We start from the raw sequence: 23,468 nt of genomic DNA, 5'->3' as shown, positions 1-23,468 counted from the left end.
CTCTACATATTGCACTGAGCCACCTTGAGAAATCTGGGAATTATGCCGGAATGCTTTTTATATACTATAGCTCGGCCTTTAACACCATCTTACCAGACATTCTCATTGAAAAGCTGACTGACCTGAATGCCCCACTGTATATCGAGGGGGGCTGTGTGGAGAGGGTTTCCTCTTTTAAATTCTTGGGAGTGCTTATTAGTCAATCTCTCACCTGGAAAAACAACACGTCTTTGGTGATTCGAAAGGCCCAACAGAGACTTCATTTCCTTAGAGTCCTGCGAAAAAATCAAGTGGAACAACGGCTGATGACCTCTTTCTATCGGTCCACCATAGAAAGTGTCCTCACATATTGTATTACAGTAGGGCATGCTGGTTTAACAGCTGCGGACAGGAAGGCACTACAGAGAGTGATCAATTCGGCACAAGAAACCATTGGTTGCCCTCTGACACCACTGGATGACATTGCCAGATCTCGCTGCTTTAGCAGAGTAAAGAAGATACTCAGAGATGATTCACACCCTGTTCAGTGTCTCTTTGCACTTCTATCATCAGGCAGAAGGCATCAAAGTTTAGCCAGCCGAACAAACAGGTTTAAAGATAGTTTCTATCCTTGGGCTGTGAGACTTTTAAATACAACCACAACCACTCCTTGCACACATGGAAACATATGACTAGTTTTTTTTTCTTTTTCTTTCTTTTTTCGTTTCCACTTTAATTTTGCACCAGTGAGGCTAAAACCAATTTCGTTGTATTTATTTTGTACAATGACAATAAAGACTATACTATACACCATTTCTGACAAATGGGAGTCCAATATCTTCTTGAAAGCCTCCAGTGAGATATAGATAGATAGATAGATGATAGATAGATAGATAGATAGATAGATAGATAGATAGAGATAGAGAAAGAGAAAGAGAAAGAGAGAGAGAGAGAGCAATATAGATATAGATAGATTTAGCTTAACAAAAAAAGATAAAACTTGAAGAACAGTCACAGGTAAAAGGGGATTGATTCATTCTCCAAAGCACCTACATTCAGGACAGAATGGATGGCAGTTCATCAGAGGGAGATGCAAGCTGGAATTAAGAAGAAATTTCCTGACAGTAAGAACAATTAGTCAATGGAGGAGAGCTTGCCTCCTAGAATTGTGGATGTGCCACTGCTTCAGGTTTTCAAGAAAAGATTGGGCCACCATTTGTCCAGGGTAGAATAAGTCCTCTTTTCCTGGGTAGAGGGATCGATTAGATTTCCAAGGAGCCTTCCAGCCTTCTGATTATAATAGATCACAAGTACATTCAGATGTTGCTTTGCTTTACTGCTTTATGTGTGCATGCACAAAAAGAATACTTTCAACTCACTTTCCACAGATTCTAATTATTAGATTTGTTTTTCTACTATTGTTTGCAATAAACAGGTAAAACAAGTGATACCCCCTCAATCCACTTGGTACTTTGCTAATATAGAAACTTTGTGGTTGATCTGGTGCGTTTCTTTAATTGGAAGCAGGGTTGTTTTTGAGGAGCTGATGGCATTATATGTTGCTCTTGGGAAAATGTATCTACTGCCCAGGAATGATAAATGATATGCATTATTTCTAAAGCAGTTAACATTTTTGCTATTCATTCTCAATTGCCTGGTCTTCACCATTCCTTTTCAACCAGACATGGTACGTTGGTATTGATTGTCTTTTTTTCTGCTGATACTTTTCCTATGAATAAAGATAATCCAAAATGCATTAATGAGCTAGTGTTCTTTTGAGACGTACTTCAAAAGAATTTGTTTGAACTACTAAGAGATCTGTCAATAGAATAGTTGACTGTTCAACAACTTCACACAGCTGTGTTGCATTTTATGATTTTAAAAATCCAGTTATAATAATTGGTTTAGCAAAAAATCGGCTGCCTACTGTCTTGCAGAAAACTAGAATTTGGTTTTGGTTTGGTTTTCCACATGTGTGCCTGCAACAGAGAAGACTAGATAGAAATTAATTCACACTAATCCATTATGTGTGCCCCAAGAAAATACATTTGCCAAGTTTAGCAGCACAAAATTTTGAACGTACATCACAGGAACTTGCACAGGGAGACAATTTCCGTGTTTTTAAGTTTCTCTCAAACTTTAGCTTGCCTTTAGCAGCTTTGTGGACTGGAGACCTTGATAATCTGATTTAGGAGGGCCAGTCTGGAGTGGGGACATTCATGTTTTCCCACTTATATGGATTATTCGCATCCTTTTCACTCAGAATTCAGAGCAGGGTATGGAACAGAAACAGCATGCAATGACCTCTGGTGCGGGCGGTTGGACATGTGTTCATTCTTGCCTTACTTGATCTCTTGGCAACTTTCATACCATCGACCATCTATCTTTTTGGATCAATTCAGTGGACCAGAGATGGGTGTTGTGGTGTTGTTATCCTCTTTGGTAACCCTCTTTGTCCGAGACCGATTCCAGCTGGTGGTAGCTGGATAGGAGATATACTCCACTCCACAGCCCCTACTACTATGTGGGGTGCTGCAGGAGTTTGGTGTTTTCTCCTATTTAGCATCTACACGAGGCACCAGGTTTTCTCATTGGTTGCTCCCAATTATACATCTCTGCCCCTAATTAATTTGGTGATAACTTACCCTGATCCTGTAGGCTATGAGGATCTCATACGGGAATAACAGCAACAACACTCTGACAAACTGAGTGGCTTGGATTTTCAGAGCTGCTGGTTTAAATCTATGCCATGTTTGTTGCTGGATGGGGTTGCATGGCCCAGAGGATTGGGGATCTTGTGAGGTGGCTTCATGTATTTAGTAGCAATAGCAATAGCACTTAGACTTATATACCACTTCATAGTGCTTTATAGCCCTCTCTAAGCAGTTTACAGAGTCAGCATATTACCCCCAACAATCTCTAGTCCTCATTTTACCCACCTCAGAAGGATGGAAGGCTGAGTTAACCTTGAGCTGGTGAGACTCGAACTGCCAAATTTCAGCTAGCTAGTCAGCTGAAGTAGCCTGCAATGCTGCACTCTAACCACTGCGCCACCTTGGCTCCCTATATGTAGATAATATGTATATAACATATTAATAAAACTCTCAAGTCTGTTACCTTTAATTGGGATAAATGGTGGCTCGCAGGACAAAACCTTTTGACCCAAAGAATTGAAATTTGGCAGATTTTATGAAACATTTTATGACATTCCAATTTCTGATCTTCTCATTGTCTTCCTCTGTCAGTGAGTCATGTTGTTGTATCAGATATTATTACGTTCATGTGGGGGTGCATATGGGCAGGGCATTAGATCCAGCATACAATTAGAGTTGGGAGAGAATTAATGAGATTTTAACCAATTGCCCTTGCTAGGCCCCTTCTCCAGATGGGGACAGTGGAAAGCTGCACCTGCTATTTGTGCTGAGAGGAAGGCTCCCCTGGGGCCCAGTTTTATTTCCCCCCACGTGGCTTTGCCAGCACGTGGGAAAGCAGCTGCTCATCTAGGCATGCTGGCTTCCCAGATTTTCTTTTTTTCTTTTCCTTGCGTGGTCTTTCATCTGAATTTTGCACCCCATGCGAAATTTTCATAGAGAGATGCTTGTTATCTCATTCTTCTGATAAGGAGCAGGTGCTTCAGTTTATCAATGCAATCTGTTGATAAATATTTCAGAGCCCCCTCCAGGCAGGCATTGCCACCATTAGCCTCCCATTAACAGAGTTCAGGTACATGAGATGGATTGCTTGGGCAGACCATAATTTAATCACTGCCTTCCCAGGGGGTCCTCCTTTTAGGAGTGTGACTGTGCTGTCTTCTCAGGAAGGTAAACATGAGGGCAGACAGAACAGGCTGCTGTTTGCACAGGCTTGGTCAAAGGGATGGATGAAGGAGATGCTCAGAGCCTGGAACATGGCTGGATGATGGCCCTTTACTGATTGTGCTCAAATGATCTAAGTTCAATGTGGCTGGCATGGAAATACCATTATGTATGATTATGTCTGGATTTTGAAGACCCAGAATTGCTTGTAGAAGAACCTGTGAATGCATTCTTCTTTGAGCAGTCTTCTGTTCCTGGCTCAGAATATCTGTGTCTTCACATTTATTACACATAAACATGACTCAACATATAGCATTTAGCTTAAGGAGCTATCATAAGAAAACCTGCAGATCTCATTAACAGATAAGAAAAGAGCATGTTTTGCCATGTGTATTTATGTTAGCCCACATTTCTTGTTTGTTTGCTGCTCTGTGAAAAATATGAGCTCTTTCCTTGCAATTTATCAGGCAACTCCCCTCCCATTTGGATTTGCTCAATATAGTCCTACAGTAAAGTCCTATACTTAGGTAAGAAAAACCAAAAGTACATGTATAAACTGGGTGAAACCAGGCTTAATAATAGTGACTGTGAGAGGGATCTTGGCGTCCTAGTGGACAACCAACTAAATATGAGCCAGCAGTGTGCAGCGGCAGCAAAAACAAGCTAATGCAATCCTAAATTGCATTAATAGAGAGATACAATCAAGATCATGTGAGGTACTAATACCACTCTATAAAGCCCTAGTAAGGCCACACCCAGAATACTGCATCTAGTTTTGGTCACCACACTATAAAAAAGAAGTGGAGACTCTAGAAATAGTGCAGAGAAGAGCAACCAGGATGATTAGGGGACTGGAGACTAAAACATAGGATGAACAGTTGCAGGAACTGGGCATGGCTAGTCTAGTGAAGAGAAGAACCAGGGGAGACATGATAGCAGTGTTCCAATATTTGAGGGGCTGCCATAGAGAGGAAGGAGTCAAGCTATTTTCCAAAGTACCTGAAGGTCAGAAAAGGAATAATGAATATATGTGGTTATGTATTAAATTCTGGTGTATTTTATGATGAAGGACGTTTAAACAATCATAGTCAAATAAAAGTGGAGGTATGAGGATAGTAACAGGTATAAACATCTGAGTTAAGATATTAGAGTTAATGTGAATTACACTTGATGACGGTGGAAGAGATGCACAAAAGCCTTTTGTAACCAACTGATACACTTTCTACAGTATGTAAAGAAGGAGGATTTTTATGTTTCTTTTGAAAATAAAGAAAAATCTGCAAAAAAAAAAGGAATAATGAATGGAAACTGACCAAGGAACCAATAGTGTGTGGTGGCAGCCAAAAAAACCAAAGCAATCCTAAATTCCATTGAATACAATCAAGATCAAGGGAGGTACTAATACCCCTCCATGAAGCCTTAGTAAGACCACACCTAGCATACTGCATCCTGTTTTGATCACCACACTATAAAAAAGATATTGAGACTCTAGAAAGAATGCAGAGAAGAGCAATCAAGATATTTAGGGGACTAAAGGCTATAACATATGATGAATGGTTGCAGGAACAGGGCATGGCTAATCGAGTGAAGAGAAGGATCAGGGGAGACATGATAGCAGTGTTCCAATATTTGAGGGACTTCCACAGAGAGGAGGGGGTCAAGCTATTTTCCAAAGCACTTAAAGGCCAGACAAGGAATAATGGATGGAAACTGATCAAGGAGAGATTCAATCTGGAAATAAGGAGAAATTTTCTGGTAGTGAGAGCAATCAACCGATGGAACAGCTTGCCTTCAGATGTTATGGGAGCTTCATCACTGGAAGCTTTCAAGAAGAGACTGGACTGCCATTTGTCAGAAACGGTGTAGGCTCTCCTGCTTGAGCGGCGGTGAGTGGGCTGGACTAGATGACCTATAAGGTTCCTTCCATCTGTTAAATCTGTTAAATAGGAGACTTATTTTGACAGTGTCTTCTGGAAGAGCACTAAACCCTCACTAAAAACAAGTGTAATGGGCTTTACCTGCCAAATATGCCTATCAGTGGCCTTGATGTGAGTTTTTACAGAGGGGGCCTCCACTCCTGCTTTCATGAATTCAGTAGACATGGTGCTGCAACACTAATTCCATTGTCATAGATTCAGTGTTTAAATTATTGATGTCAAAGCTCTAGGGGTTCCTGGGAGATGTCTCTTACACAGCGTTGTGATGAAACCCCCCAAAGTTTCATCATGGGATACATCCTTGCATCTTTCCTTCCTTTTCCATCTGTCTGCTCATAGGTGTGCATTGTATTCTGGAATCTATGACAAGAGAAATCATGTAGCCTGCAGTTATTCCTATTCTTGTATAATAGCTCCTCCTCTTCCCTTCAGTTCTTCTTTCCAGATTTCACCAGACTTTCCAATATGTGAAATAAGCCATGTGTCAGCTGCAGAGGGCAGTGATGTGAAGATATTGGGAGCAGACCTCATGACCTTTGTCCCTGCTTACTCAAGGGTGGGAGCTGGTCACTTCAGAGGTCTTTGTTTTGACATCAATAATTTAAACACCAAATCTGTGACAATGAAATTAGTGTCTCAGCACTGTGTCTGCTGAACTCATAAAACTCAGAGTGGAGAGTTGAGAGTTTGCTCAGCAGGGCAATCTTTTGACAGATGTTGGGCAGCAAGAGTGTGTGTATATTAGTCTCTGTTTCCATAAAGCAAAGGAAATGGTGGGTATCATTGAAAGGCATCAGAGTAAGGGACAGGAAAATAGCTCTGACAAGTAGTAGAGAGATTTTTCTGCAGAAGCATGGTATACTAATTAAGTTTTTATTTCAGATAGTATCACTGGGGGTTGTTCAAAAGACACTTCTCACTGCATTCTTCTCTAATTAAGAATTTGTGAGCATGTATTGCATGTGTGAAATGAGTGCAATGGTTCGGTAGTTTGAACATTCTTTGGCATTGCCCTTTTTTGGAATTGGAATGTAAACTGACCTGTTCCAATTATATGGCCACTGTTGAGTTTTTCAAATTTGCTGTGAATGTAGCACTTTTACTGCATCATCTTTTAAGATTCTGAATGGCTCAACTGGAGACGACACCAATCCCTCTCAATTCATGGCAAATAGATGGGGGTGGGGAGGAATGGAGGTAGTGACAGATTTTATTTTCCTGGGCTCCAAGATCACCGCAGATGGAGACTGCAGCCAAGAAATTAAAAGATGCTTGCTCCTGGGGAGGAAAGCTATTGCAAATCTAGACAGCATACTAAAAAGCAGAGACATCAGCCTGCCAGAAAAAGTGTGTATAGTCAAGGCTATGGTTTTCCCAGCTGCAATGTATGGCTGTGAAAGTTGGACCATAAGGAAGGCTGAGCACCAAAGAATTGAGGTCTTTGAACTATGATGCTGGAGAAGACTCCTGTGAGCCCCTTGGACTGCAAAGCATTCAAACCAGTCAGTCCTAGAGGAGATCAGCCCTAACTGCGCTTTAGAAGGCCAGATCCTGAAGATGAAACTCAAATACTTTGGCCACCTAATGAGAAGGAAGGAATCACTGGAGAAGAGGCCTAATGCTGGGAACGATTGAGGGCAAAAGAAGAAGGGAATGAGGGGGCTGGATGAAATCACTGAAGCAGTAGGTGTGAGCTTAAATGGACTCAAGAGGATGGGAGAGGACAGGAAGGCCTGGAGGAACGTTGTCCATGGGGTCACAATGGGTTGGACACGACTTCACAACTAATAACAACATTGTATGTGTGTGAACTGCTACATAAAACTCCTTGTCCTCATACCTATTGCCCTTATTTTGATGTGCAACTGAATTATGTTGAACTCTCTGGATTTGCAATCTTCCCATTTTCTGAACAGAGAAAAGCTGTCCACCAATCAAGATATGAATGCTGGGATGGGAAAGTAGTGACTTTTGATAGTAACCTGCTTTTCTCATTTCACTGCAGGCATCAAACCAGGAGACACACCTGTCAAAATACAGGAGCCATGCAGTAGGGCCAGAGAGATGACAGCTCCAGATTAACTGTTCTGAAAATTATTGCTACCAATATACAGCTATTCAAAGAAATCTGGAATAGATTTATCGTTCAGATATGTTTACTTATGCTTATACTTTGACTGTAATTATTAATTTCCAAGTACAGTACATAAATATAAATAACTAGACTACAGCAATGTTGGTGACGTAGAAAAAGCAGACGCAGACAGGAGTAAGGTTGTGCTGGGAAGGCCACCCGATGGAAGGCACCCCGAAGGGCACCCACCCAGAGCATTGTTCGGGGCTCCCTTTTATTGTCAAACTTCTCAGAATAGCAAAAGCTCATTGGACAGAAAATCCACTTGGCAACTATTGATTGGTCTACCGATGCATGCTTTCCTCATGGACACCTCATGGACACCTCATGGACACTTCATGGTCACTTCATGATATAGATACGTGACTCTCTACTTAGTTAATATTTTGCTGCATGGAATGTGATGTCTACGTGTACATTCCACGGTCTCTTTTTGTAAGCATAAGAGATTAAGCGCCAAAGGATTAAGAGAGGAAGGAATGTGGATTTTGACTGATTAATCAATGTGGTTTGCCAACTACTGATTAATCAATTAACCCTACATAGCAAGATCTCAAACAGCCTCTCCACCAACTGCAAATATAGAGACACAATTGGCCCTGTATTTAGAGGCTATGTCAGCCTCTGCTTTGATTACTTGCTTACGGCTGCTTTGCTACGCTTGCTTACTATCGGCTGCCATAGGAACAGGGGGGCATGGTATTGGGGAAGGGAATAATATTGTACTGGAGGAGTCTTTTTCTCACCATCTTCTGCGCATACCGGTGGCTGATGTTTGGACTTGGTCAAGGCCAACCGTCTCACATACCAACTTGATGAGGCTGTTTGAAGATGCACCCCACATGACACCTTAGGGAGTTGCAGATTGGACACTGGGTTGTGGAATTGGGGGGGGAGGGTGCTGGGTAAACGTTTGATATGTATATGTTCCCGCCTTGCTGGCCCAGATCTTGCTTTCCTTTTAACTGCTTTCACTTCATATTTAGTAAAAGTACTTTATCTCTATTAACATGGAGTTGAGGTTTTCCTTTCTTGGATATTGAAGGAGGCATGCCTGACATTAAGCAAGATCTGACTTCGCACCCATCCTGGAGTTAAAAGCTTCCATGGGGGAGCACCCAAATGTCAAACCCCTGCAACCAGCAGGAGAAGACAATGGCAAGGTCACAACCAGCCAAAAACCAGAAGATGACTGGCAGGCAGCGGAAAGAGAGGATCTCATGATGACCCATGCTTTACACCTTCAGGAGGCTTGGGAACAATGGCGCATCCCTGTAAGTCTCACTGAAAGGGAGAGTGAATTAGCCGAGCAGGCGGAGGGGTGAGCAGAAGACCTGGTTAGCCCTGAAACGACCCTGGGAACAGCTCCCGGAGCTGGGCAAGAGGGAGGTTGCCCCAGCCACAGCAGCAGCAGTTCGAGCTCTCCCAAGGAGGGGGGGAAACCCCCAAAGGCACCAAATGCCTCCGATTCCTCCACTTGGAGTGAACTACAAAGGAGATCCCAAAGAACTGGGGGGATTTTTACTGCAAGTTTGGGATTACATGCAACAGTATGGGGAAGTTTTCTCATCAGAAGTTTCCAAAGTGAGAAGTGTCACTATGGTTTTGGGAGGCAAAGCAGCTGCCTGGATGATAGCCTTGCATAATGATTCCCCCCTGCTGAGGGATTACAAGGAGTTTATGACTGCCCTAAGGAAACGTTTTGATGACCCCCTCCTAAATCAAAAGGCGAAAAGCAGGATGATACCTTTAACCCAGGAGGGGAGGCCTGAGGTTGAGTACACACAGGAGTTTCGTGAGCTGTTTGTGCATACGCTGATCCCGGCTGGTGCGGAGGAACCTGGCTGGCAGCTAGGGAGACGCTGTGAAACTGCCCTGGAAGGCGTGGAAGGTGCTGATGTCCTTCCTCCAGGCCATGAGAAGGAACCCTCCTCTTCCACGGGAGAAAGTGAAAATGATTCAGATGATTACCACTCGGTGAGTCCCCAATCGGTCCCCATGATCATCCCAGTAGAATTAAAAGTGCCATCAACTGGAACCCAGGGAAAGATGCTGGCCCTTTTAGACTCTGGATGCACCCGATGTGTAATCAGCCCGGAGGTGGTGGAGAAAATGGGTTTAAGACTGAGGACTTTGAAAGTGCCCATTGCCTTTTGCCAGTTGGATGGGTCAATCGCTGGAGGTGCCTCTGCCCATTTTGTAACTGAACCAATAGAAATGTGGATGGGGGATCACCAAGAAACCTTGAGTTTCATCGTGGCACCTGGGATGGATCGGCCCCTCATACTGGGATTACCGTGGCTACGGAAATGGAACCCTTACATGACCTGGAGGAAAGGGTGGTTGCGCATTTGTTTCGCAAAACCCCCTGAGGGGAAGGGGAGGACGTCCCACATAGCCAATGCCGAAATGACGCTAGCTGCTGCACTGCAGGAAAAGATTAAAGGAGAAGAGAAAATCCCCAAAGAATATTGGGACCTCAAGGAGGTTTTCAGTAAAAAGGCCTCCGACAAACTACCCCACCACAGCACCACTGATTGCAGCATTGAAATTATCCCAGGGGAGAAACTCCCTAAGCCCCAGATATACTCGATGACCCCATGTGAAATGGAGGAATTACAAAAGTTCATTAACAAAAATTTAAAAAGGGGTTTCATACAACCAGCTAGGCCACGAGTGTCCGCACCTGTATTGTTCAGAGAAAAGAAAGATGGCTCCTTTTGTTTATGTGTGAATTACAAAAACCTTAATGGAATTTGCATGGAAAATGTATACTCCCTGCCACTCATGAAGGATATGTTAGCCCACTTGGGAAAGGGGAAGATTTTTACCAAGTTGGACCTAAGGGAGGCCTACTACCGAGTCAGAATCAAAGAAGGGGATGAGTGGAAAACTGCTTTCAACTGCCCTTTGGGATGCTTCCAGTTCAGGGTACTCCCATTTGGTCTGCAGGGGGCGCCAGCAATTTTCATATAATTAATAAATGAAGTTTTGCATGAGCACCTGTACAAAGGCGTGTTAGTCTATCTCGACGACATCCTTATCTACACGGAAACATGTGAGGAACATGTGACTTTGGTCCTCTCAGTTCTCAAGAAACTCTGAGCCGCTGAACTTTATGCGAAATTGTCTAAATGTGAGAAGATCAGGAGAAGATCGATTACCTGGGATACTGTATCTCTCACAAAGGCATCGAGATGGACCCGGCAACAGTCCAGGCCGTTACTGATTGGGCACCTCCTCGCACTCACAAGCAATTGCAAAGTTTTCTGGAATTTGCACATTTTTATCATCAATTTATTCCCTCGTACGCTAACATCGCTCTGCCCATTACAAATCTTCTAAAATCTAAAGGAGAAGCAAAATCTAGGCCAGGGAAGCCTTTGAACTGGACTATGGAGTATCAAGCCGCTTTTGAGAAATTAAAGCAACTATTTGCAGCAGAGCCAGCTTTGAAACACCCAGATATGGATGCGTCATTCGTGGTACAGGCTGATGCCAGTGACGTGGCGGTGGGGGCAGTATTACTTCAAACAAACGCTGATGGTAAATTACAACCGTGTGCTTAAACCTCACATAACCTTACAGAGACAGAAAGGAGATGGGCCATATGGGAGAAGGAAGCTTTTGCTGTCAGATGGGCTTTGAGGACATGATGACATTTCCTGGAGGGGGCGAAACACCCTTTTGAAGTATGGACTGATCATAAAAATTTAGAAGCATTGAAGACCCCGCAAAAACTGTCACCTAAACAAGTGCGTTGGGCACAACACTTCAACCAGTTCAATTTTACCCTGAAATACATCCCGGGGTGGCGGGGGGAGAACTTTATGGCTGATGCCTTGTCCAGGCTTCCCCAATACAACTGAGTGTGAAGGTTCCAAGAGTTGCCCTAATTAATTTACGAGCCCTGGGAATAAATTCAAAGTAAAACCATTCGTTTATTAGGACTAACATCTTGGCATGGACTTCTGTGTAGCTGAAACTAAATCACATTTAATGGTGTCTGACCTTTACCCCTGTCATGGAAACACCTTAGGCGTTGACATCTGGCTCCCCTCCCTTCCTGAAAGCGACCTGTATAAAACAAATCAATTTGAGTACAGGTGTATAACTTAGGGATGTGTCCCTCCCCCAGGCTTGCTTGGATTTTCTGCATGGAATTTTGCTATAAGGCGATCAACCTGGATATTTCTACTTTTCACCCAAGATGCCTCTGATAAGGGGTAGCCCTTCCACTTGATTAAGTATTGGAGTTGTCTCCTGTGCCACCTTGAATCAAGGATACGCTGAACTTCATAATGGGTTTGGCCCCCTATGACCATAGGGCCCAAAGGCTCCTGGGGTAGTGGTCTCAGAGTGGATCCAATCACGGATTTTAAGAGCCTGCTATGGAATGCTGGGTGTATCTTCCCCAACAATCGAGGCAGTTTCAATTGCACTGTGACTGGGTTGATGATCTTTACTATGGGGAATGGTCCCATAAACTTTGGCCCCAGTTTCTTGCTAGGCAGTTTTAATCTCAAATATTTTGTGGAGAGATAAACCTTCTCTCCCACCCGGAATGGCCGTTACGGAGCCCAGTGTTTGTCTGCCTGTTTCTTATAGGTTTGTGCCGCTTTAGCCAGTGACTTTTTGACATTTTCCCAGGTCACATCCAGTCAGCCAAGCTGACTGAGGAGGGGGGATCCCTTGGATACTCAGGCATTGGGACGAAGTCCATACCACTCACTATTTTGAATGGCGTGAGTCCTATCAGCAAAAGATAAAAGGTCTGCCCAATTGGACTGCTCTCTGATTCGTACTCGGTAGTATGCTTCTCTGAGGTCTCGTTTGGTGAAGACTTTTCCCTTGGCCAGATGAGATAGGATATCCTTCATGAGGGGGAGGGGGTATAGGTTGTGTACGCACACCCCGTTTATCCCTCAAAAGTCCACACACAGCCTCATGGTGCCATCTTTTTTTTTCTTTAAAGAGGAATGGTGCCGCGACCCATGGCTTGGCTGTCTCAATGAACCCCCTTGCTAGGTTTTTGTATATGTATTTGCGCATCTCTTGCACTTCCCGGGGCGTCATGGCATACAGTTTGGGCTTGGGTAGTTTTGCCCCGGGGATGATTTCGATGGCACAGTCTGTCTCCCGGTGGGGAGGCAGAACATCGCACTCAGCCTCGCTGAATACTTCTGTGAGGTCCTGATATTCTATCAGAATCAGTTCGGCCTCTGGGGTTTTGTCGGATGTGGTTGCCAGTTGTTCTCGTGGGCTTTCTTTGGGGGTCTCCAGTGTGGGTGATGTTTCTGCTTGTTGGTGTGGGAGGGGTTGGGGGCCCCTTGATATCCTAAATCTTCATGTACCCCCTTGCCACCAGATGGTCGGTCCCCACTTGTCTAGCCAGGAAAGTCCCAGTATGACTGCGTCTGTTATTTTGGGGGCTATTATGAATCGAATTACTTCCCAGTGATCCGCTAGTTCTAGCCTCACTGGTTCAATTAGGTGGGTGGCATAGGCTCCTCCCATTAGGGACCCATCGACCTGCTCGAACCAGATCGGGTGGGCCAGTCTTTTTGCTCTGATATCCAGTTTCAGGACTGTGGCTAGGTTGATCAAGCACCTTGTGCAGCCTGAGTCTATTAGGGCTTGAAAATCCCCCTGGTTTCCTGTTTTTGGTGCTGTGAGGCGTATTGGAAAAAGGAAAGGGTGAATTGATTCACTCACCATTGGGTCATTTTCTCCCTCATCCTCACTGTCATATGATTCAGGCGACTGGTTGTCACTGCCTGCAGTTCCATCACTTTCGCCTGAGGGGAAAGGGGCCTTTGCAGCCTGGAGGGCTTTCCCAGATGTGTTGGTGGTCCCTCGTTCTGGTCATGCCCTGGGTGGTGGGTTTGGCCTTGGTTTTGGGGCTGGGGTTGGGCATGCAGCTGCCATATGGCCCATCCCCCCACATCTGTAGCATTTCAGCGGACTTCGAGGGAGGGCTGGTCTCAGAGCCTGCTGTGGTGCTGTGGTTCCCTGCCGGCTGGGTGGTTTCAGGTTGGGTTGACCTCTCTCTTGTGTGTCCGGTTGCTTTGTCATGTCGTTGGTGTGCAGCCCACTGTCGACTTTTGTTGCTGCTCGGAACCACTCAGAGAGTTGATTTGGGATGTTGCAGTATGCAGTTACCTGGGCAATTTGCTTGTCCAGGCTTGTTCTGAAAAAATGCACCAGCAGCCGCTCTAGTAAAGGGGGTAGCCTTCCTATGACCCTCCTAAATTCACGGATGTGCTCTTTGATGGAGTGCCCCCCCCCTGCTTTAGGTTGCTGAGTTCCTCTTCTGCATATGGGTCCTCCTCCTCCACCTCCTCAAACCTGGCCTCTAGCAGTTGCAGGAAGTCATCTATGTCTTGCAGTTGGGGGGCTCTCCTCTTGTGGAGGGTTGCTAGCCATTCCCTTGCTTCTCCCTCTAGACCCTCTGCGATGGCATTCACCATGACTCTGGGGGATGGGTAGAGGTGCCCATAGCGTTCTAGGTGGATATCAGCTGAATCAAGGAATAGGGCTAGCTGGTCTGAGTCTCCATCAAACTTTCCCCTGAATTGGGGTGGGTCATCCAGCCCTAATCCCCCAGCCTCCTGTCGGCCTTCGTATGCTTGTGCCTGATATGGCTGGTTATCTTTCACCCCTAGTTCGGAGAGGGGGGGTGGCCTGCTCTTGGCAGCCTGCCTGCTGTGTGGGAGAGGCACTGGTTGCCATTCTGGGCTCCTTCTCCTTCCATCGGGATGGGGAGGGGGGCTGCACTCCAGTCTGCATCTCTTCCCTTCAACGAGATCAGATGTCCCTCCCCTCACTTCCTCCCTCCATTGCTTTTTTGCACTCCATCTTGGGCTTTGGACTAGGGCAAGGGAATTTCCACCACTACTTATCTTCTCCTGCTTCTGAGTTTTGCCGCATACCTCCAGCTGCAATCAGGCTTTCTTCCGATAATCCACCTTCTGCCATGGTTGCCTGATTTTCCCTCCAAGCACTCCAAATATTTGGGAGTGACTGGAGAGCCCGGGACTCAGGAAGCCCGGAAATCTTGATAGATGTTTTAAAGTGAGTTTCAGCTATCTGTGAAGGTTCCAAGAGTTGCCCTAATTAATTTACGAGCCCCAGGACTAAATTCAAAGTAAAACCATTCATTTATTATGACTAACATCTTGGCACAGACTTCTGTGTAGCTGAAACTAAATCACATTTAATGGCATCTGACCTTTACCCCTGTGCCCCCTTCCCTCTGGCTGAGGTCATCAATCACATTCTCCAACAGGACGTTATGGCAGGGTTCTGGACATGCGCATTCACATCCCAGTACAGAAATATGAGACTTTTACTCTGGCCAAAAGTATGCATGGAATTTCCCCCCCCCTCTCAAGGTGATAGTAGTCATGGAAACGCCTTAGATGTTGACACTGAGTGTGGTTCATCCGGTCATCCCAGCTAGAAATATTGCTGCCCCAATGATTACTAGGAGCCAAGGCCCAGTAGACTTGGATGTAACTACGGACCTAATGAACAAACTGAAAGACGGCCTTGAATCTGATGACTGGTTCAAGGAACATTCTGATGAATGGACCATGAAAGATGGACTGGCGTGGGTAGGAGCTAAACTGTATGTTCCAGCTGACCTGAAACCTGTCGTACTTCAACGGGCCCATGATTCGAGAATAGCGGGCCATTTTGGATTTGTAAAGAGTTTGCATTTGATTAAGAGGCAATTTTGGTGGCCTTCATTGAAAAAAGACATTGAGTCCTACATAGCCAGTTGTCCCATCTGTGTGGCTGCAAAAAGACCACCCAGGAAGCCCCAGGGTCTCCTCCAAAGTGTTGCCTGTCCTGGGGCCCCATGGAAAGTGATATCAATGGACTTTATTGTCGAGTTACCAGAAAGTCTGGGGAATACCGTTACTTGGGTTATCACCGATCTGTTTTCCAAATAGGTTCATTTTGTGCTGTGTTCCAAGATCCCATCAGCGAAGTCGTTGTCTAAATTGTTTATTTCACATGTATATAGATTGCATGGAATGCCTGAACGCATTATTACGGACCGGGGGGTGGGGTGGTCCAATTCACCTCCTTCTTTTGGAAAGAGTTCCTGAAATTAATTGGCTCTGCCCAGGGGCTAGGCTCCGCCCACCATCCTCAGACTAATGGGGCTTGTGAATGGACTAACTTGGTTTTGGAATAGTACCTCCGATGTTTCATCAATTATCAACAGGATAATTGGGCTGAACTGTTACCACACACACAGGTGGCGTACAATAATTCAGTACAAAGCAGTACCGGCATGACCGCTTTTAAAGTTGTATTTGGTCAGGACTTTGTGCCAATTCCTGAATTGCCTCAGGAGAAACCACAAATTTTGTTCTTGTCTGAATGGAGTGATCAACTTCAGCAGTTTTGGCCCATGACCCGCAAAGTGTTAGATGTGGTGCTCCAGGCTCACAAATGACAAGCGGATAAGAGAAGGGTTAAGCTGAAAGAGTACCAAGTTGGGGATAGAGTGTTTTTGTCCACCAAGCTTCTGCAAACCACCCAAAAGTTGAAGACGTTGGGGCTGAAGTACGTAGGTCCATTCCCCATTGTAAAAATCATAAATCCAGTATCAGTGAAGTTGGACCTGCCGAAAAACCTTAGCAGAATTTATCCTGTGTTTCATGTGAAACTGTTGAAACCAGAGCATACTTCTTCCTTTCGTCCACCTCAACCTTCACCTCCGGTCCCTCTTCTTATTGAGGGAGAGCAACATTTTGAAGTTAAAGAAATCTTGGAGTCCAGGAAACATAGGGGTCGCATTCAGTATTTGGTCTCCTGGAAATATTTTCCCCCTTCCCAGGCTGAATGGGTTGACAAATCTCATGTTAGAGCTCCCAGATGTTTGCAGAAGTTCTACACCAGTTATCCTGATAAGCCTTGATTTTATAATAGATGTATATGCTATATTGTTATTTTGTATTGTTTTTCCTCTCTCTTTTCCTGCAGGGATGATATCTCTTTCTAAAGGAGGGCCGGATGTCAGCCTCTGTTTTGGTTACTTGCTTACGGCTGCTTTGCTACGCTTGCTTACTATCGGCTGCCATAGGAACAGGGGGGCATGGTATTGGGGAAGGGAATAATATTGTACTGGAGGAGTCTTTTTCTCACCATCTTCTGCGCATACCGGTGGCTGATGCTTGGACTTGGTCAAGGCCAACTGTCTCACATACCAACTTGATGAGGCTGTTTGAAGATGCACCCCACATGACACCTTAGGGAGTTGCAGATTGGACAATGGGTTATGGAATTGGGGGGAGGGTGCTGGGTAAATGTTTGATATGTATATGTTCCCTCCTTTCTGGCTCAGATCTTGCTTTCCTTTCCTTTTAGCAGCTTTCACTTCATATCTAGTAAAAGTACTTTATCTCTATTAACATGGAGTTGAGGTTTTTCTTTCTTGGATATTGAAGGAGGCATGCCAGACAGGTTATTTACAGTGGCCTAATAACATTATTTCCCTGGATAAGTTTTCTTTTTTCCTCATGGCCAATATGCCTTCCTCAGCCTCCTTCATCTTCATCATCTTTATCGTTCATCACTATTCATCATCATTTAACTGACGTAATAGGATAACTGACAGCCTGTGAGATTCCAGGTTTAAGATGCAGAAATGCAAAAAGGGAGACGAGGAAATGCAAAGTGACATTTTTCAAGATAAGATCTCACATTTAAACCCAGAAGGATGAAACCAAAAATGCCCCAGGTCTTCTTGTACACCCCCCCCCCACCGGCGTTCATCTCAATTTGCACTGGTTCCCTCAATTTGTGAGCCCCTCCAAACCATTTCCGTGCATAACCTCCGTGGGAACGGGACAAAAGCGATCCGGGCCTTTTTAGTCAAGGGCGTCCCGATGCCTCCTCCGCTCAAGTTAGGGCCGGCTCGGGTGCCCTGGTCCTCGAAAGCGACTGAGGCGTCGGATCGCCCGGGCGGCGGCCCCGCACGCTCGGCCCGTTAGGCTCGCGCTCCACCTGGCCCTACCCACGCCTTCCCAGGCCAGCCGGAGAAGCGGCGTGGGAGGCGAGGTTGGGCCGGCGCGGGCCGGGCCGGCCCCGAGCATTGGTCCCCGGCTGGGCTTCCCATCGCTCGGCTCGGCGTTGTCTCACCGCCCTCCTCTCGTCTCCAATGGGCGGTCGGCTTCGGCCCTTGCGCGCCCCGAGAAACGGTCTCCTCCTCGGCGGAAAGCGTCTGGGGCATCAAAGCAGCAGCCAGAACCCGGTTGGGGTGAGGGGCGCGTTCGGGGGTGGGCCGTCCCCGCAGGTCGGCCAAGACGCAGGAGAAGGGAGGCTCTGCCTTACCCCTTTGTGCTCGGCGGAGCGGCTGGGAGTGAAAGGTTGAGGTTCTCTCTCCAGAAACATGGAGGTTTGTGAACCCGGCTGGGTGGGGAAGAGGGAACCTCGCCGGGATCGTGGAAAGGGGAGGGAAGAGGAGCGGGCAAAGAGGGAGCGGGAGGCGGGCGTGATCTTCCTACACATCGGGATGGGATTCCAAAAGAAATCCAGGCTTTCCTCGGCTGGGAAGAGAGAAGGGACCAGATCGGAGGCAAAAGGCGGATGGAGCTTCTGGGAAGAGGCAAGCTCTCCTGGGGCGGCGAAAAAGAGAGGGGAAGAGAAGCACACGGGTGAGTCGAGAGCTGTCTTGTCTCTGTGTTTTCGCCTCGGTTTCCGCCAAGGCGGCATTTCTGCTTAAAGCCTCCGGAATTCGGGATCGTTCAGGCTTCCTTCACTGCCTTTATTCTTGCGCGTTGGAGAGCGGACGAGTTTCAATTATGTATTTTGGCTTCTCTACCGAGGTGGCATTAACTAAGGTGTGGCAGCGTGGAAGGGGAAAAAGCGGGGCTTGCCAAACTCATCCCCCACCCCACCCCACGCATACTCCACCTTCACATTTCCCTCAGTTCCCATCGCTACATCCTTTCCTTTTGTTTGGGTGTGTGTTGTTTTGGTGTCGTTTTATAATGATCCCCACCTGACTTTTTTTTTTTGCCTCCTCTCGTCAGGGCTGAGGGTTAGTTCATATTTCCTCTACCAGATTTTTCAACAGGCATTCTTTATTACATGGATTATTTTTCGAGAAGGGGGGGAGAAATGATTGAATTGTGATTTTTTTTCTCCTTCCCCTCCCTACCTCAACTCATCAGATTAATTGCATTTTTAAAATTAGGAAGCTGGGCTTTTAAATAGGAAGGTATAACTATTTAATAATTATAAATTAAAGACATACCCAATATTTCAAATATTTTTGTTTTGTTTTTCATGGGTTGTATTATTAGAAATGTGATAATTTCTGCATCTAGTTTACTGCCTTGAAGGCCTCTGGTGAGTCAAAATATGGGATACATGGAAAATCACATTGTGGTATGTTTGTGTATATGTGTGCATGTATGTTTTCCTAAGAAGCAATCTCCTTGCTCCTCTGTGTGGTAATCTTTCATACAAAAACAGGCACTCTTTCTAAATCCAAGTGTTTATGCTTATTCATATAGTTTTTTTAACTGACACATGCATATAATATAATCACTGTCTCTCAAACAAGAAAATTATTGGTGTTAATGCATTTAATAACAATAGCTTTAAAATGCAATGCTATAAATGTCTTGATTTGCTTTTGGAAGAAAACCTTGCATTAGAAGTTGCATTCAGAGTCACTTAAAGAAAACCCATCTAAGTATTAGCAAGAGAAAGATTACATGGCTAGTACTGTCACATGTCGATGAGGCATAGAAATTTGGCTTTCTTCTATCTACTTTCATTTCCTATCATCAGAGTAAAAACATCTACTGTCTTCTGAACTAAAATCAGTCAGGAATACGTATTAGTGCAAAGTTAATGAAAGCTTCTCTTTCCACCCAAAGCAAATTCAATTGCACTACTGTATGGCTCTGGTATCTCAACTCTCTGTAGTTTGCAATCCATTTTGCTTGGTGCAGTCTTCTTCCAATACCAGTAGAACAGACTGAATGTGTGAGCTGCAATTTGGAGCCCTCCATTAATGGAATTCGTTGCCAATGTCTCCAGATTTCCACCAGGCACTCAGCAATTATTACTTTGGTTAAGAGAGGCTGGTAGGAGCTGTCCTTGGTGCTGGAGGTAAAACAGCCGTGGCAAATACAATAGCATCCAAGTAGGAAGCTGGCCTGCAATTCAGTTCATTCTTTTTTATTGTCAGGGCCAAGCAACAGGATGAAGTGATCTGCTTCAGTGTCACCAAGAGTGTGTGACAAGGTATAGACATGACAAGAATGTATGCATGAATTGGAACTGGGCAACAGCAATTCTGGGTCTCTGTGTACAAACATGTGTCTTTTGGATATCAAAAACTAAGCAAGCTTCAACCAGGAAGCAGATATTCATAAGATTTTGCTTTCAAGAGCTCTGACAACAGAGATTTAACTAGAATTATATGGAAGTGAAAGGATATAATGGGATACTTTATCTCTGTGAAAGCTACAAACTCAGAATCCCTAATCCCCATGTAGTATCATTTTCCAGCCACAAAAGCCACCACCCCCCTTTCTTTATTCCAGTTCCCATTTCTTGATTTGACAGAAAAGGTCAGTTGATCTGGTGCAACTAGGAATTATCTGGCCCAATCACTTATCTACCTCAATTTCTGCAGGCGTAAAAGAGGAATTCAAATCAACACTTATAACAGGACAGTTTAGAATAAAAGAATTTGCATCATGACACATGTATGATATTGCATAAAATGTATGTGTTGAGGGGATCAGTTTGGCTACATATCTTTGCATTGTAATCAGAAATATGGTAAAGCATGGGAAATGGTGAAAATTGCAGAACAAAATGCTAGGAAGTACAAACACCTTTGTACATCCTGTATATAGGTATTATCTTCATGATTAGTCATCTATATGTGGGTGGTGTCTTTGTTAGGCCAGAAAGTCTTAATATTGTCAAAAGAGACTTCCCAGAGAGACATAATGATTGCCAAAGTAAAGCAAAACCCTCCCTTAATTCCTTCTGAGTGTCTGGATTCAGTTCAAGAGATGGTTAAAGAGCCACTCTCTTCCACATTTAAACCACTGCTTTGAACAAACACTTTACAACTATGGTCATTTGGGGCTAAGAGAAAGGCAACTATGAAAGTTTTCTGCTTCATGTAATTCCATGCTTTCAAAAGAACCTGTATGACACTAGGTTTATGAAGTGAGTCATCTTCAGTGGGCATCTGGACATGCTTGCAGACTGGTCTGTGTACTATGGGTGGACATAGGAGCACTATGGGCTTTTTTAAAGAAACTTTGCACTAATGTAATGGGTGTCCTGCTCTATTGCCTTCAGGTGAAGTCACATTGTAAGACTTCTATTGCTAAAACTCATGGTGTGTGTGTGCTCAAAGAGTCACAATGCCCTAAGTGTTAGTTTCTTGCCCCACTTTTATTCCCATCCTCCATTTGCCTATGTTGTCAATTTCTGTGGCATCTGAAGCCCTTTGCATTGAAGCCTGCTAACTTGAGGTTTCATTAAGGATTTGGAGAAATTATTTAGATCACGTTAGATCTATAAGCCCTTTCATTCAAAATCTTTAACATAAATTAAGATTACTTTCATGTCAGATTAATTTGAGATTTCACAGGTGGAGAATGAAGTCACACTGTTATGATAGTCCTGGATTTGAATTCATGCCAGCCATGGTGTAGCCTTATGTCTTATGGGCATAGCAAAGAATTATGTCTCTAAGGTCTCCGTTAATAACAACTAAATATACAGAAATACTTGTCCCACAAGGACAAATCAATTAAGATGATTGCTGTTGATGTTTTTTCTTATTGTTGGCTGTGGCATTAAGACTACATAGCTGATTTGTTCTGCATTTGGTTTTTAGAATGAATTCCTTGAGGGCTTGCCTCTATCTGAAGCCTCTTTCTTTTCTGCCTCTCTTGCAGGCCAAGATCCATTAACTGGGCCATTTCGCTTGTGAGGGTTTGCTGAAGAAGACTCAGCAGGTTGGCTTGGTGACTATGCTCCCTTCGATGACGGGTATTCTTGGGTATATAATACAGATAGCGTTGTTATTGCTTGAGAATACGCGTAGTTGAGGGGAAGTTGCTTCAACTCAGTGCCAGTTTGTTCCCATCTCTTTCTCTTCAATCTCCTCCTTTCTTTGACCTTCCTGTTATATGATCAACAAACAAATGTGTGTCCTGATTTTCCTTGAAAGAGTCAAATGGACTGACAAAACAGCCATTTCTTGGGTCCCACAGCTTCATAGTACTTGTTTTTTTCTTGCCCAGATTTCCAAGTTTCATGTTTATTCTGTGGAAGTTACCATTTTAAGATTTTTCTAAAAGACAGAGCTTTGTAAACTTCCAAGTAAGAGTGTGGTAGAATGTCTCTTTCTTTTAAGTTTATGAGAGAAAGAATGTATTTGGGACTTTTAAATGATAAATAGAGTGAATATCTAATTACATCTGAAACAAACCAAATTGAGTCAACCCACAGATTTTTAGTTCAGTTGGTCATAGAAGCTCAGTGATCTTTTACAAGTTGGGGAAATTAATCTGAAAGTATCTGGTGCCACTTGTTTTTGAAGAACAGGCAAACCTGGACTGATAACTTTTATTTCTAAGATTTTTCTGTTATTGATGAATACATTTTGGACAAATTTTTTTATTAATTTTTTATATGTCATCCTAACAGATATTGTCCTTGCTGAGGGAAAGAAAAAAGACAATAGTCCTTAAGTCTCCAGTTTATATCCTTAGCTACACTTTTGTTCAGTATGTGAGGAGAAATTATACAAATGGAACTCCAACTTACAGAAAGGGAGGCTTGCAAACTTGCCAGCCAAGAACTAACTTGGACCTGCAATTCAGATTCCAATTCAACTTGGAATTTAAAAAAATAGCAACAAGGCAAGAAAGGCACAAAAGGCAGAAGAAGTGAGGTGTGATTCAGCCCATTCACAATGGAGTGGAAGATTCATTTGTTTTTGTGAAGGGGGCACATGTATGTGTGCACCACTTGTGTCTCTCTTCCTTTCTCTCTGCATATTATTATCTCTACCTCTTTCTTTCTGTGTATATCTATGTATCAATACAAACAAGTTCCTGTAAAGAAAATATATTTGAAATTTCAATATATGTTGTTGTTGTTGTTGTTGTTGTTGTTGTTAATAATAATAATAATAATAATAATAATAATAATAATAATAATTTTCATAATTGTGGTAGGGATGAAGGATATGTTGAAGGATCTACACTGTCTCTTTGAAAAAAGTTTTGAGGCCATACGAATAGGAAATATACCATCACCACTACTGAAACCTCAAGGCCTATCAGGAGGTGACAATTCCTGCATTTGTCTTATGTGGCCTCTAAGGTTTTTTATTTGACTTTTGTTCATTCCACCCAAATTAACAAGGCAAACCAGACAGAGTCCTGTATTAAGCTGATTTTTAAAATATCTGGATGCAAGTTTAGGACAGTAGTAACATCATCTATATTTTTTTCTTTAAAAAGTTAGGCAAGGTGGTAGAAAGTTAGCCTCCAGAGTCTTTAGTCTTTGTTTCAAGACAATTCATTATTAGAA

General features: G+C 44.0%; 1 long non-coding RNA gene across 1 annotated transcript; it reads left to right on the top strand.

Moving 5' to 3' along the window:
* The first annotated feature begins 18,369 nt into the window (after window positions 1–18,369).
* LOC309383371 lies at window positions 18,370–22,975 on the top strand. Its single transcript, XR_014173830.1, has 3 exons — window positions 18,370–18,538; window positions 21,824–21,883; window positions 22,578–22,975. It is a non-coding gene; the product is annotated as an uncharacterized lncRNA (long non-coding RNA).
* The last annotated feature ends 493 nt before the right edge of the window (window positions 22,976–23,468 follow it).

The sequence above is a fragment of the Natrix helvetica genome, assembly GCF_964273705.1.
Source record: "Natrix helvetica genome assembly, chromosome: 1".
Classification (NCBI taxonomy): Eukaryota; Metazoa; Chordata; class Lepidosauria; order Squamata; family Natricidae; genus Natrix; species Natrix helvetica.
Note: the sequence above shows the minus strand (reverse complement) of the source record. Positions and strands in the feature narration are given on the sequence as shown.